The sequence below is a fragment of the Pleurodeles waltl genome, chromosome 5 (assembly GCF_031143425.1).
Source record: "Pleurodeles waltl isolate 20211129_DDA chromosome 5, aPleWal1.hap1.20221129, whole genome shotgun sequence".
NCBI classification, from domain to species: Eukaryota; Metazoa; Chordata; class Amphibia; order Caudata; family Salamandridae; genus Pleurodeles; species Pleurodeles waltl.
Genome location: NC_090444.1, coordinates 1500336548 through 1500352348, shown reverse-complemented (window position 1 = coordinate 1500352348; position 15801 = coordinate 1500336548).

The window sequence follows — 15801 nt, the reverse complement described above, 5'->3', positions numbered from 1 at the left end:
TGCGATTCTCTGAATGGGGGTCACAATTTTAAGGAATCACAATTTTAGTGATTCCTTAAAATTGCACAGCGAATGCCTTTCATACAACTTGAAAGGCATTTTTGCATTCGCCAACGGACGAATTTTGCGATTCGCACCGTTTGCGAATGCTAAATTGCTTGACACATCTGGCCCTCGAAGTTTAATATTAGAGTAATTCCCTAGTCCTTTTCCTAGTTATTACTCAAGTTCCCTTTCCTTAAATACAATTATTGTAACAGATACATTGTCCTTTTTGGACCATTAGGGTTCCATGTACTGTCTTTGCTCCCTCCACAAATTCTATTGTTATATCTCTTGTTAATACTGAACCAGACATAGAACAAATCACCATTCTAGGTTTACCTCCTAGTATAATTCTCTTGTTCTTCTCTAAGAGGAAGTATCTGATTTTGAAGAAGGAACATCAATGCCTCCAATTTACAGTGCCTCTACATTATCCATTAACAGTTAAACCACAGTAATCTCGAAAATTGTATTCTTGAGTTCTTATGTTTCAGAAACTAGGCTAATTTTAAATCAGAAGAAAAGAGTTACCTGGGCCTGGAAATGTCTACCACATATGGTAAATCTGGGAATGTGCCAAAATCCATAGGTGTTGCATGGTAACACCCAAGCACCACCCACTAAATGCCTCCCTGAGACAGAATAATGCAATACAGCAATTTGTGCTGTGTTGTGTTACTTCGGATTTATCAAGCCACTCAGTACCACACAACGTGGTATTGCGTGGCTTGATAAATCAAAACTAAGGGCTGTTTCACTTTTGCTCCCCAGTGCATGACACAAAAGTGATGCAACCCTTTGATAAACCTGCCACTTACTCTCATATTCAACATCTTAACTTTAAAGGGAGATCTGGCGGGACTCCTTTCTTAGCTGTCCCCTCATATATGCTTTACATACCCCCAGAGACTTGGTGTGATGAAACTGTGATGAAACTGGGTGTTAAGTTAATACTATGCAATCTTTTAGATAGTGTGGTAGTCTTTTCTTTTATTCCAGGCCTTTGTATTTCAGCACTGGCATCCCCCACTTTCAAATCTAAAGACTTGGTTTGTCATTACAACCTCAGCGCTCTTTTTGCAGGACCGCCGAGGGACCGCTGTGCTAAAGACCGCCAGTGCAGGCGTTTTTCTGCTCTGCGAATTATGACTGCTGGCAGCCCTCTGTCCTTTTCTGGATGGAGAGCCACCAGCAGCTATACTGGCGGTCGGTGGGAAAGTGGAGGTTGCTCTGTGATTCGGCGTGGTGGTGTTCTGTTGATGGAGTGCTGGCGGTGGAACAGCCCCCATGGATCCCGGGGGGAGGGCTCGAGGTTGGGAGGTGGGGGAGACCCCTATCAGTGCCAGGGAAGGAGTTCCCTGGCACTGATAGTGCTTACCACCTTGGATTTCATGGTGGTTCCCAACCCCATGAAATCCATGGCGGTCAGCCGGGTCGTGATACCGCCAGCGGTCTTGTGACGGCCTCCGGGCTGGAGACCCAAGTCTCCAGTCCAGCGGTCGTCTCCGCCCTGGCGGTCGGAACGGAGAAGTGGCAGATGACTATGGCGGTAACCGCCATGGTCATGATTCCATTTTTTTCACCGCCAGCCTGTTGGCGGTAAGACCGCCACTTCTCCGCCAACCGCCAGGGTTGTAATGAGGGCCTTAATGTCTCAAAATTGAAGTCTATTTGGATCATACAGTGGTCAGAAACACCAAGTTCCAGTATTTCACAGCAGTATATTATGTGGTTAGAGAACCACCAATAAAAAAAAATAGTTAATTCTAATTTCCCTTTCTTGTAAACATCATAGAAAAGTATATTTTCTGTCCTTCTGGTTAGTTAGACACCAAGGTTCTATCAGGGTGTGCTTCGATGATATCTAATAATCGGCCTCTTTTGTGATTGTGATTTGTGTTGGGGGCCCCTTAGTGATCTAAGTAGGGGCCCTTTGTGTTATTCTGGTCACCCATACTCAGTACAACCTTATAGTGACCAACGTCTGCCAGGAGTCTATAGAGAAAAGTGATAAAGAAAGTCTTGTTTGCTGCCATTTGGGGTATATATTGAGCCCATTATGAAGTGGGGCTTGTTAACCATGAATTTTGCAAAGGTGAGCCCCTCCACTATTTCTGCATGAAGATCAGTTTCCCCACCGAGCCTCCCTTCAGTTTGGGTTTCTTGCAGTAGAACAATTCTAGTTACTTAGGCCCTCATTTACTGAGATTTGGTTAGTGCAGCGTCCTTTTGGATGCAGCACACATGGGACGAGGAAAAAACAAAGAAAATACAAATATTTCTACTCGTTGTGCCTCATCTTGAGTGGTGTAGGTTTTGCCGCATCCCTAGGTTTAGATGTTTTTGTGAATCTGGGGAAGCATGCAAATCCATGGGTGTTGTGTGAGAACACCCACTACAACAGCCATGGAATGCCTCGTGAGTGCAGAGTAAGGCAACGCAGTGATTTGCGGAGATAGCCCAATGTTATCAGTATCACCAAAATCAGTGAGAGGAGAGGCCTTTTTTTCACATTGAAGATGACGCCTCTCAGTATGCCGAGCGATGTCATCAGATGATGCATGCCTAAGCCACAATGGCCTTCTTCCATGGAGCCAGCAACCAATGCTCCTGTGTCTCAATCCATTCCCCCTCACAGTAATTAAAGTTCCTCTGGGGACCACAGTAAGGTGCATCATAGAAAACTCATGGAAGATTGCAAAAGCAGAACAATGCTGAGGAGGCACTTACTGTTAACCAGTCTGGGATTGTAGCCGCATGAGCACTCACTTGGATCACTGACCTGCAGATGGCAGCCTCTACCTCCCAGCAGTGACAGGTAATTCTTCTACTCTCTGGTCAGGCAGATCAGTGCTTCTGGTGTGGGATACTCAGTGTAGCTCAGGGGGGGTCTTTACACAGCACCAATTTTAAATGACTTCTGCCATCAGTAATCTGACTTAAGAATTTGGATGAATACTAGTGAGGATCCACAAAGAGACTCCTCCTGTGAAACCGAAATTGAAGTGGTAAAGTTGGACAAGATTGAAGACAAGATGCATGCTATATCAGAGTCTTGTTACAAGGTGGCCATCACAAGTGAGGGCAACCTGCACCTTCATGTTATCGAAATTCTGATACGATTTGATTTGATGTGGGTGAGGGCATCTCTCGATAGATCAACAGGCATCTTTTGAAACAGCTGAATGGCATCATAGTAGATGTGGAAGTCTGTTTAGTAGTTCATCAGTAGGTTAGAGCAGGCTATATATATATATATAAATAAACTTATACATATGCATATACATATACTGAATGAGTTGAAAAGGCAGATTTTTTAAAATTAGTGGTTGGTGTTAAAGATGTCAATGCATAGGTTGGAAATTAGTTCAGCGGAAGAGAACTTCAATTACACTAGTAAAGATCTTAGTGGTTTGAGTGAGGTATGGCTTTTAGCACAACAAATTCCAGCAGACTCATCAAAATGCCTCATTAAGAAATCTTCAAATTGAACAAAAAGAAAATTCAACCAAAAATCGGAATACTTTTTTGACGTGATTTACAAAGACTTATGCTTCGTTGTTGTCCCTAAAGAGCAAACTGAGATGTTGAAATAGATTCCTTTGTCTGCTCACTGCAGACTCTAGTGAATTTGTAAAAAATAAAACAAACAAAGGGAAAGAGGCAGGGCAATATCATGAAGAGCCTATTTCGTATTAAAGTATATTCAAGCAAGGCAAACACCCTGATGCAGCCTATTTATAAAGGAAACATGTTATTTCTGTTCACCCATAGGTAACTGGTATTGTGAGAGCTTATCAAAACAGGGAAACAAAGGCAGACCAACTGTGCATGAATGTGTGCATGTGGTGTTTTCATTGTGTTAACCTTGCAGAAGGCCAGTAAAGCACTGTAAAAGGTCATGGGTGTCTAGCATTTTCATCCTTCACAGGAATCAATGCTCTTAAAGGGTGAGGAATTGTTGGTCCCAGTAAGTGGTGTGGTAGAACCACTAGCACAATTTGGAAACAAGTCCACTTAATTTTGACATCATGACCAATGTGGCCATGGAATAAAAACTCCAGTCAGAAATATGGTTAAGGGATCTATTACAAACACAATCTCAAAGTTATGTAGACTATTTGCAATACCAAATTATTAGGATACATAATCACAAGGGTTGCCCAAAGTGACAGAATAACTTCAACAAACTTATATTGACAAATCTAAACATTCAAGAAGAACAATGCATGATATTAAAGGAATAAGGAATCAAATGTTGTTTAGGGTTAGCAATCATCATTCAAATCAAATTCAGCATACTCATAACCGAGGCTGAGCAGTGGAAAACCCTACAACTAACCAAATCAGGGAAATACATGTGGTGGCTGAAATACAAAAATTACGAAAAGGGCAAAAAGAATTTGGGAAAAATTTAACTTGGTAAGGCGTCAGCATATCAGAAGCACAATCAAGAGTCTTCTGAAGGGAATTGGGTAAAAAGGTCTAAGTCTCAAAGGAACATCTTAAGGGGCAAAATCAGAGAGGTAGATACCTCTCCAAGGAGTACAGCATATGGGGACTGTTCTTCAGCAAAGCATCTAGACCAGGAATGTAAGTCCAACTAGCCACTGCCATATTAAAAACCATAAAGCTTTCTGATTCACCATAAATATCGGTCCATGTCACGTTGAAGGGGCATCATCCAATAATAATCAATCACACCACTCTAAGTTAAAACATACTCTTCTTTTCTTAAACTTTCCATGAGAACATCTTCCATCTCTGTGTCTCCACACAAGCTTGAAACAATTGTATACAATGTCAGTATATGTTCCACAATGTCCTACTTTCAAGGGCACCACGCTACATTCTCTCTATGTCTAAACAATAGGATCTCTTATCAAAATATAGTCTTCTCATGGGAAAGCAATTCGAAAGAAAACTCATGTTATGAAATTATTTCAGCATTACCGACACAATCATGGAATACAAGCTTCAAGAGGTCTCACTCATGCTAATACAAAATAATTAGAGCAATACATTTAATTAATGCGATTTAACAAAACACATATAATATGCACATTTATAAATTCAATATTAGTAATATTTTATTATTCTGAAAATACATTTCATTTTAAACAAGAAAGCTTTGTTAACACATTTCACTAAATATAACAGAGAAGTGCATTTCTCTCATTTTTGCACGTATTTTTAATTCATTAATCATTAGAAATTCAGTATCTTTTTGATATGTACTGTGTCTAAAGTCTAAATTACATAATGACATCAGTTTAATCCCTCTAACATGTAATTTAATTCAAATACTACCTAAGTCGAACTCTGCAATACAAAGGCAAATTTAAATTGCTTGTTAGACCAGCATCTAACTATTAATACTTTAATTAAAATAAGATGTAAACTGTCACATTTGATGAGGTTTGTGACACAAGAGGCTCTACTTAAATTTAGACTATATCAAGGGAAAAGGCACAGTAATGAGTGACTAGAGCAGAAACAGTTTTCTTAGAGTGGAGTTGTGCTGCAGCTTTGTTATGGTGTACTGCTCTTCAAATAGATGTGTCTTCAGTCCTCTACTTAGTTGGAGCAGGGTTGGGGAAGAACTGATTGATACATGAATGTCATTCTGGATCCCATGTGCTTATTGTTTTATTTTTTTCACTTTTTTATCTCCAGTCAGAAGGTATTGTGGCTGTGCTACAGTGGGTGGTGTGCTTGTTAGCTGGACAGCAGTGGTAATGATCATGATGGCTTTGTAGAGGATGTACCCGGTTCTGAAGTTGTGTAGAATGGTCAAGGGAGCCAGAAGAGTTTAATCAAGTTAGGGGTGATGTTCTCATATTTCTTTAGGCTTTTTATGAGACATTAGCCTGCAAGATGTGATTTCTGAGAGCCATTATAGCATGTCATTGCCTCTATCTAGATGTGACAGTAGGAGGGCTAAAGCCACAGTTGTTAAGTGTCATTCTGGGAGGAATGGTTTCACTTTCTTTAATAGCTACAGCTGGTACCAGGATGTCCTGGTTTTCTTGCTGATGTGCTCATTATAGGTGACATGTTTAGCATGAATCTAAGTGACTTGGCATTGGGGGAAAGGTTCATGTAGCTGAGCAAGGTATGTCCTTGCTACTGCTTGTTGTTCTTGTCGAATATGTAGAATTCTGTCTTAGATAGGTTGAGCTTCCATGTCTGGAAGAGGCTCTGGCAGTTTTTGAGACATTGGCTGTTTGGAGTAGGAGGAAACAGTCAAGTATAAAAAAAGCATATTGGTGAATTCTGATGTTGTTATTTTTAAGTAGATATTCAAGTGGCTCCATGTTGAGGTTGAAGATGATGGGGCACAAGATAAAACCCCAGGGGACTCCATGGGTGATAGAGATGGTTTGGGAGCTTCAGGTACCATGAGAACAAATTGGTGTACATTGAGTTAGATAGATTCAAGGATACTAACAGCATATTGGTGAATTCTGATGTTGTTACTTTTAAGTAGATATTCAAGTGGCTCCATGTAGAGGTTGAAGATGACGGGCACAAGATAAAACCCCAGGGGACTCCATGGGTGATAGAGATGGTTTGGGAGCTTCAGGTACCATGAGTACAAATTGGTGTACGTTGAGTTGGATAGATAGGAAGATATCCAGTGACTTATGATGTCAGTTAAGCCCATTTGTGTGGTGTGATTGAGGGAAGGATAATCAATGGTCTTTAAGTATGTCTAGAGGTTCCGTAATTTCAGGAGTAAGGGGTCACCTTTGTCTGTAGTCTGGAGGACATTTTAAATAAAGCTGTCTTCACTTTGCATTGTGATCTGAAGCTCGATTGATAGTCATGCATGAACTGGTGGTGCTGATGTGATCTTCGATTTGTGAGGTCTCATGGCACTTGTCTCAGCTACAGTACATCCATTATTGGTTGCTCATCTTTTCCAATCCAACGTATCCCCCTTGCAGGAAAATGGTGCTTGTACATAAGTACCCGATGATGGTCTAATCAACTTCAAAGGAAATACATAGTGGGTAATATTACTAGTTATTTAATAAACATGCTTTCACACTCCTGAGTGGCTGATTTGAGATTGACCATCCTGTATGACAAAGGTACACTTGTGTGCTGTTGCTTTTTACATTCTGCAGATGCATTCTATCTGTGTAGGTAATTTGAGATACTTTCATGGACTGAACGTTTTCATCATCTGCAGTACTTTTTCATAGAATGTTACATGCTTACTTAGACAGAGAACACAGTTGGGTAATATATCAGTCTTCAAATCCATCATCAAAAATATATTTCATGAAATGCCATACTTAACACCTTATAGGATATATGTTGTCCAGTCATTACTTCTTAAATCTATTGGCACTTATGTCCATAGATTTTAAACTTATGATTGAGCAATTTCCAGTGGGAAAGCTTAAGCAGACACAATTGAAAGTGTTTTCATGGGAAAGAAACTAGATATTACCTGCACGTATGAAAGACCATAACCAAATTTGTGAGGAAGATTAAAGAAGACTAGTGAAAATCAATTGCCAGTGCAAATCATAAGTTAAACATGGTTCTAGTATTTTAGTATAAACAAATTAATGATATCAAATTCAGTCATGAAGAGTAACAATCAGCTGTACTGTTTAAGGCAATGAGATCCAATGATTTCTTGTATGTTTTGCTTGCTAGTGGGCAGAAAAGGCCCTCATTATAATTCCTGTAATCATAGAGGTCACATTTTGTAGTACTTTACTGTGTGCCAAATGCCACAATCTTCCACCTCATTGGGATCATTGTAGCAAAGCAGACATAATGACAAAATAAAACCATGTTCCAAGTCATAACAGCACTTCAAATGATAAAACAAATCACAAATGTATGCTGTTAAAGTAATTCTGCAGTCTGCAAATTTAGTGTAACCAATGTAGGTGAATTTTTATTGCATAGGTAGTCAAGAAACTGCAAACATTTCAGCAATACTGCAGCCGACATGTTTCATCCACCGGACTTCATCAAGGTTGAAAATCTACAATACAAAACTAGTTGATATTAAACTCTCTATGTACAATGGTTTCAACAAGACACACTCTAAATCCAATAGTGCAATACCTTAGTATGCAGGTAGGCTCCGTTCATATATGCTGACACAAATAATCCCCATTAAAGCAGTTACCAGTAAGTGGAGTGCATAGTCCTCTAAAGGACATGTGTATCCTCATGCATGGTGGACTAGAGGTCCACAATGTCATGTGAAGTGACAAGATGATAAGAGAATAGTCATATAGAAACAGAGTAGACCAACATTCTAAACATCTTCAGCACACGCATCAAGAGGAAAATAGTTTAAAGACTTAGTAAAGACTCATAGCAATAAGATGAAGGGAATACAGAGATAATTACCTAAAACTCTTATTTTAGAGTATCACAACTAGTTGCATGTGTTGGAATGTAACCATCAAACTCCTAACATGCAGGAAGAAAGAGAAACAGTGATGACTAAATGAGTAAGGGGAAGAGAGATTTAATGAGGAGAAGAAATATAAGTCTGCTCAAAAACATTGTAGTTTGAAAAAAGGTAACAAAATTGTAACCTGTGATCATCCAAAAGATCCAAAAACATGTATATATTTGGTGAGCATGAAGATCACATTCGAGAATGAACTTGGGGAGACCAAAACAGGGAAGACAGCGCCAGTTTGGGGCCAAGCGGAATTAAGAGGTGGCAATGAGGAACACCAAAGAGTTAAACAAAGCTTACTGATAATGGCATGTTGGACATCAGCATAATGCGAAAATGGTATAACTTATAGGTTCAATACTTGTGGAGGTCAAAAGCAGTATTAAGTTTAGACCATGATAAGCCTGCAAGATAGGGGCAGCACATAAGATTTAAGTTATAAAAATGAGCAAATAGTGCCCTAAGAGATACACATGCCACTGAGAATATGCACAGTAGCGCTGGACTGTAAGTCAATAGTGAGACGCGGAGCATGGCGTATGTGGGTGCCATGGTAAGATGATCATAAAAATAGAACGAGGACTGGTCAATAGTGATGATGAAAAGCACAACTGAAGCCATTGCAGAGTGTGCAAAATAATGGTGAGAGGGAAACAGAGAAAACAGACTTGAATAGGGAGCATTAAAAATATATTTGGAGAAGTAACCTGATTGAGCTGGGGAATAAGTCATGATTACTAAGCATACTTGACACTCAAGTGAAAGAATACCAAAAAGGGGATCCCAGAAGTATGTGAGAAGATGTGTGCACAAAGTGAATATGTGAAATCGAATTCCAGACTAATGGATGGCAAAAGATTATCAAAAAATTAAAAACAATGTAAAAGGATATAGCAAATGTTTGATAAGAGGCCAAAATGTGAAAAACCAGTATTGTACTATGGATGAAAGGTTGACAACATCATGTTAGGTGTACAATAATGAAATTGCATGTCACAGACAAGGGAACACAATAATTATACCTCATAAATACTGTTGTGGAGAGTTATGTCGCTGTCGGACAGGACACGGCAGCGTTAACACGCGCTGCCTGCTACGCGCACACGTACCGGTTGTGCTTTTTTCCCGGATCTGGGGAAACACTGACTGCTCTCACCAAAACCACAATCAGAGTGTTCCTCTTACTACAGACACACTCTATCTGCATACGCACTATTCGCGTATTACTAATATCCGTCTCGGGATTATAAATGGACTTTGTTACTGAGATGGAGAACCCTTCGGTCTCCCTGAATTTCCACTTGGAACTCCAACATTAACATCGTGATTCCCATTTACATTTTAGTTCATGAGCCTTGAAGAAGTCCATTGAGGACGAAACACGTGTTGGCTGTTACCGAATATACATGTATTGGTCACTTTATATGGACATTAATTCTACTATATGAACAGGCTGTTACCGAATTTTCATGTATTGACCTTAAGTACATGGAAGGTTTTATCATGAAGGTTTACCAATAAATCCTTTTGTTATTCTACGTATCTCGGTTCTATGAAGTTTGGAGTGCCCTGGTCGCTTTCTACCTTTTCACTTGTAACATGATGTTAATCTATAAGTGCAGCAATATCAAATGTACCACTTAGGGTATAGACATAGATTAAAGATGAACCAAGTAATGAAAAAAAGATAAAATTGTAGTGTCCTCAGTATCACGTTCTCAGTACTGTTACATAGCGAGAACATGATATTACATAATGGTTCATTTCAAATTCAATATTTTGCAACTGTTAGACCTGGCATCCTTCACGTGGTTTTCCCTGTCTTTTTACCTCTACTTCCTGTGTTAAGGCTATGACACCTAGACAAGTGATCTGGCTTCACTTCTCCAACAATTTTGATTTTATTATCATATACAGACCAGGGACCAAACAACTTCAGCCAGACATCTTATCACGTATAGGGCACCCAGAGGAGGCTAGCTCTTGTAACTCTCCCAGTATAATACCTGTAGACAAAGTACTAGCTCTAACCACAATAGATACATTCAAAGATAATATTGAGACGGCATCTCATGACCTCCCCCTGAACAGCGGCTCAGAAAACCGTATAGTACGATCGAACAGGACTATTAAGAAGGGAAATTGTACATTCCAACACAGTAATTGCAACATAAAGTACTAGTCTGGAGTCATGATTTCGCTCTGGCTGGACACCAGCTGTAACAAAACTTTAGAAAACTATTCCCTAGAATGTTGGTGGGAAACCATGCACCAAGTTGTTTATGACCATGTAAATTCATGCAAAACCTGTGGTTGGAATAAATCCTCACACCTTGCTCTGCCTGGTCTTCTCCAACCCTTGCCAATTCCCCCCTAAATCATGATACTCAGTCAGCTTGGATTTTACTGAAGGCTTACCACAATATAACAAACATACTGCTGTGTTAGTTATAGTAGACGTCTTGTCAAAAAGGCACATTTCGTGCCACTCAAGAAATTACTCAGGTGCCTTCTGTCCTCTCTAAAAGGGACTTGGGACCAAGCCCTACCATTAGCTGAATTCACATATAGTAACTCGATCCACTCAGCGTTAGGGTGCTCACCATTTTATTTTCTCACCGTCACTCGTCCTCAACATCTCCCAGTAAACCTTCCAGACTTCACCCCTTCAGTCTCCTCCGTCACTGAACGATTAAAGATTTTACAGGAGATTCAATGACAAGGAAAAAACAAGCTAGCTAAACACAAGACTCACATGAAATTACAAGCTGACAACGACAGAAGCCCTGAACACACATACCAAATTGGAGATTTAGTATGGCTCTCTACTCATAACATAAGCCTAGCAGGTCCCAGAAAACTCCAACCACGTTATCTAGGACCATTCAAGATCACACAAGTCTTAGGACCAGTTCAATGAAGCTGTTACTACATCCCAAATATACGATACACCCAGTATTTTGTTTATCTCCGTTAAAACCCTACCACCCAAACACCAGACCTGACTCACGACCCCCTCCAGTCATTGTAAATGGGCATCACGAATACGAGGTATGTCACAATTTTATTTATCATTATAGAATGCAGTGATTCTGTGGATTCAGGGAAGGCTAAGGAATTCTAGCAGGTGTGAACCCCCTCAAAAAATTGAGTTCTCCCTGCACCTTAGCAACATAACCATTCCATAACTCCATATGCTTTGAAGAGATTCAGGGCCAGATGTATCAAGCTCCCGGTTTGCATTTCTTAAACAGCAAATTTTAAGAAATTGCTATTTAAGAAATGCAAAATGGTATTTATGAAATTTGCAATTCGGTAATAGCGATTTCTTAAAATTCGCAATCGCTATTACTGAATCGCAATTAGGGAACGGGACTCCATTCATCTCTATGGGCCTGTAGGCCCATAGGTGCGAATGGTTTTGCATTTCCCAGTTTGCTAATTCCAGTTAGGAATTTGCGAATTAGGTAATGCAAACCCCAGGGTGCTCCGCCCCCGCTGATGCACCCCAAAAAAAAAATTGCGGACATGTGAATCACACACATGCCCTAAGGGCATGTGTGAGCTACATGTCATTTTTAAAAATGCATTTATAATGCATTTTTTTAAATTGCACATGCTTACCACCAAATTGGATTTTGTGGTAATTGCATTTCCTAAATGTCCAATTCGCATTAAGGAAATGCTTGATACATGTGCTTTGGAAATCGCAAATAGGAATTCCCTCTTTGTGATTTCCTATTTAGAGAATCGCAATTTGCGATTCTCTGAGTGGGGGTCACAATTTTAAGGAATCACAATTTTAGCGATTCCTTAAAATTGCACAGCGAATGCCTTTCATACATCTTGAAAGGCATTTTTGCATTCGCCAACGGACAAATTTTGCGATTCGCACCGTTTGCAAATGCTAAATTGCTTGACACATCTGGCCCTCGAAGTTTAATATTAGAGTAATTCCCTAGTCCTTTTCCTAGTTATTACACAAGTTCCCTTTCCTTAACACAATTATTGTAACAGATACATTGTCCTTTTTGGACCATTAGGGTTCCATGTACTGTCTTTGCTCCCTCCACAAATTCTATTGTTATATCTCTTGTTAATACTGAACCAGACATAGAACAAATCACCATTCTAGGTTTACCTCCTAGTATAATTCTCTTGTCCTTCTCTAAGAGGAAGTATCTGATTTTGAAGAAGGAACATCAATGCCTCCAATTTACAGTGCCTCTACATTATCCATTAACAGTTAAACCACAGTAATCTTGAAAATTGTATTCTTGAGTTCTTATGTTTCAGAAACTAGGCTAATTTTAAATCAGAAGAAAAGAGTTACCTGGGCCTGGAATTGTCTACCACATATGGTAAATCTGGGAATGTGCCAAAACCCATAGGTGTTGCATGGTAACACCCAAGCACCACCTATTAAATGCCTCCCTGAGACAGAATAATGCAATACAGCAATTTGTGCTGTGTTGTGTTTCTTCGGATTTATCAAGCCACTCAGTACCACACAACGTGGTATTGCGTGGCTTGATAAATCAAAACTAAGGGCTGTTTCACTTTTGCTCCCCAGTGCATGACACAAAAGTGATGCAACCCTTTGATAAACCTGCCACTTACTCTCATATTCAACGTCTTAACTTTAAAGGGAGATCTGGCGGGACTCCTTTCTTAGCTGTCCCCTCATATATGCTTTACATACCCCCAGAGACTTGGTGTCATGAAACTGTGATGAAACTGGGTGTTAAGTTAATACTATGCAATCTTTTAGATAGTGTGGTAGTCTTTTCTTTTCTTCCAGGCCTTTGTATTTCAGCACTGGCATCCCCCACTTTCAAATCTAAAGACTTGGCTTGTCATTACAACCTCAGCGCTCTTTTTGCTGGACCGCCAAGGGACCGCTGTGCTAAAGACCGCCAGTGCAGGCGGTTTTCTGCTCTGCGAATTATGACTGCTGGCAGCCCTCTGTCCTTTTCTGGACAGAGAGCCACCAGCAGCTATACTGGCGGTCGGTGGGAAAGTGGAGGTTGCTCTGTGATTCGGCGTGGCGGTGTTCTGTTGATGGGGTGCTGGCGGTGGAACAGCCCCCATGGATCCCGTGCCCTCCCGGAGGATCAATGGACCAGGTAAGTTGATCGCCCGTTAGGGGAGGGTGTGGGGTGTGTTGTGTGTGTGCATAGAGGTGTGCGTGTGAGTATGTAGAGGGGGTGTGTGAGTGCGTGTATGCATGGGGGTGTTGTGTTTGGAAATGTGTGCATGTCTGTCTGTATGTATGTCTGAATGGATGTGTGCGTGTATGTCTGTATGTGTGGCTGTTGGCATGTTTGTTGATGTGTGTGCGGGCATGTGTGTTCGTGCTGTCTGCATGCATGTACGGTGTGTGTCTGGGTTGCGATGTTGGGGGTAGGGGTGGGGAGGGGGTCCTGCCACTTTTGAAGGGTAGCAGGGGGGTAGGGGGCGTGGGGGGAGGGCTCGAGGTTGGGAGGTGGGGGAGACCCCTATCAGTGCCAGGGAAGGAGTTCCCTGGCACTGATAGTGCTTACCACCTTGGATTTCATGGTGGTTCCCAACCCCATGAAATCCATGGCGGTCAGCCGGGTCATGATACCGCCAGCGGTCTTGTGACGGCCGCCGGGCTGGAGACCCAAGTCTCCAGTCCAGCGGTCGTCTCCGCCCTGGCGGTCGGAATGGAGAAGTGGCAGATGACTATGGCGGTAACCGCCATGGTCATGATTCCATTATTTTCACCGCCAGCCTGTTGGCGGTAAGACCGCCACTTCTCCGCCAACCGCCAGGGTTGTAATGAGGGCCTTAATGTCTCAAAATTGAAGTCTATTTGGATCATACAGTGGTCAGAAACACCAAGTTCCAGTATTTCGCAGCAGTATATTATGTGGTTAGAGAACCACCAATAAAAAAAAATAGTTAATTCTAATTTCCCTTTCTTGTAAACATCATAGAAAAGTATATTTTCTGTCCTTCTGGCTAGTTAGACACCAAGGTTCTATCAGGGTGTGCTTCAATGATATATCTGATAAGAGGCCTCTTTTGTGATTGTGATTTGTGTTGGGGGCCCCTTAGTGATCTAAGTAGGGGCCCTTTGTGTTATTCTGGTCACCCATACTCAGTACAACCTTATAGTGACCAACGTCTGCCAGGAGTCTATAGAGAAAAGTGATAAAGAAAGTCTTGTTTGCTGCCATTTGAGGTATATATTGAGCCCATTATGAAGTGGGGCTTGTTAACCATGAATTTTGGAAAGGTGAGCCCCTCCACTATTTCTGCATGAAGATCAGTTTCCCCACCGAGCCTCCCTTCAGTTTGGGTTTCTTGCAGTAGAACAATTCTAGTTACTTAGTTCCTCATTTACTGAGATTTGGTTAGTGCAGCGTCCTTTTGGATGCAGCACACATGCGACGAGGAAAAAACAAAGAAAATACAAATATTTCTACTCGTTGTGCCTCATCTTGAGTGGTGTAGGTTTTGGCGCATCCCTAGGTTTAGATGTTTTTGTGAATCTGGGGAAGCATTAAAATACATGGGTGTTGTGTGAGAACACCCACTACAACAGCCATGGAATGCCTCGTGAGTGCAGAGTAAGGCAACGCAGTGATTTGCGGAGATAGACCAATGTGATCAGTATCACCAAAATCAGTGAGAGGAGAGGCCTTTTTTTCACATTGAAGATGACGGCTCTCATTATGCCGAGCGATGTCATCAGATGATGCATGCCTAAGCCACAATGGCCTTCTTCCATGGAGCCAGAAACCAATGCTCCTGTGTCTCAATCCATTCCCCCTCACAGTAATTAAAGTTCCTCTGGGGACCACAGTAGGGTGCATCATAGACAACTCATGGAAGATTGCAAAAGCAGAACAATGCTGAGGAGGCACTTACTGTTAACCAGTCTGGGATTGTAGCCGCATGAGCACTCACTTGGATCACTGACCTGCAGATGGCAGCCTCTACCTCCCAGCAGTGACAGGTCATTCTTCTACTCTCTGGTCAGGCAGATCAGTGCTTCTGGTGTGGGATACTGAGTGTAGCTCAGGGGGGTCTTTACACAGCACCAATTTTAAATGACTTCTGCCATCAGTAATCTGACTTAAGAATTTGGATGAATACTAGTGAGGATCCACAAAGAGACTCCTCCTGTGAAACCGGAATTGAAGTGGTAAAGTTGGACAAGATTGAAGACAAGATGCATGCTATATCAGAGTCTTGTTACAAGGTGGCCATCACAGGTGAGGGAAACCTGCACCTTCATGTTATCGAAATTCTGATACGATTTGATTTGTTGTGGGTGAGGGCAT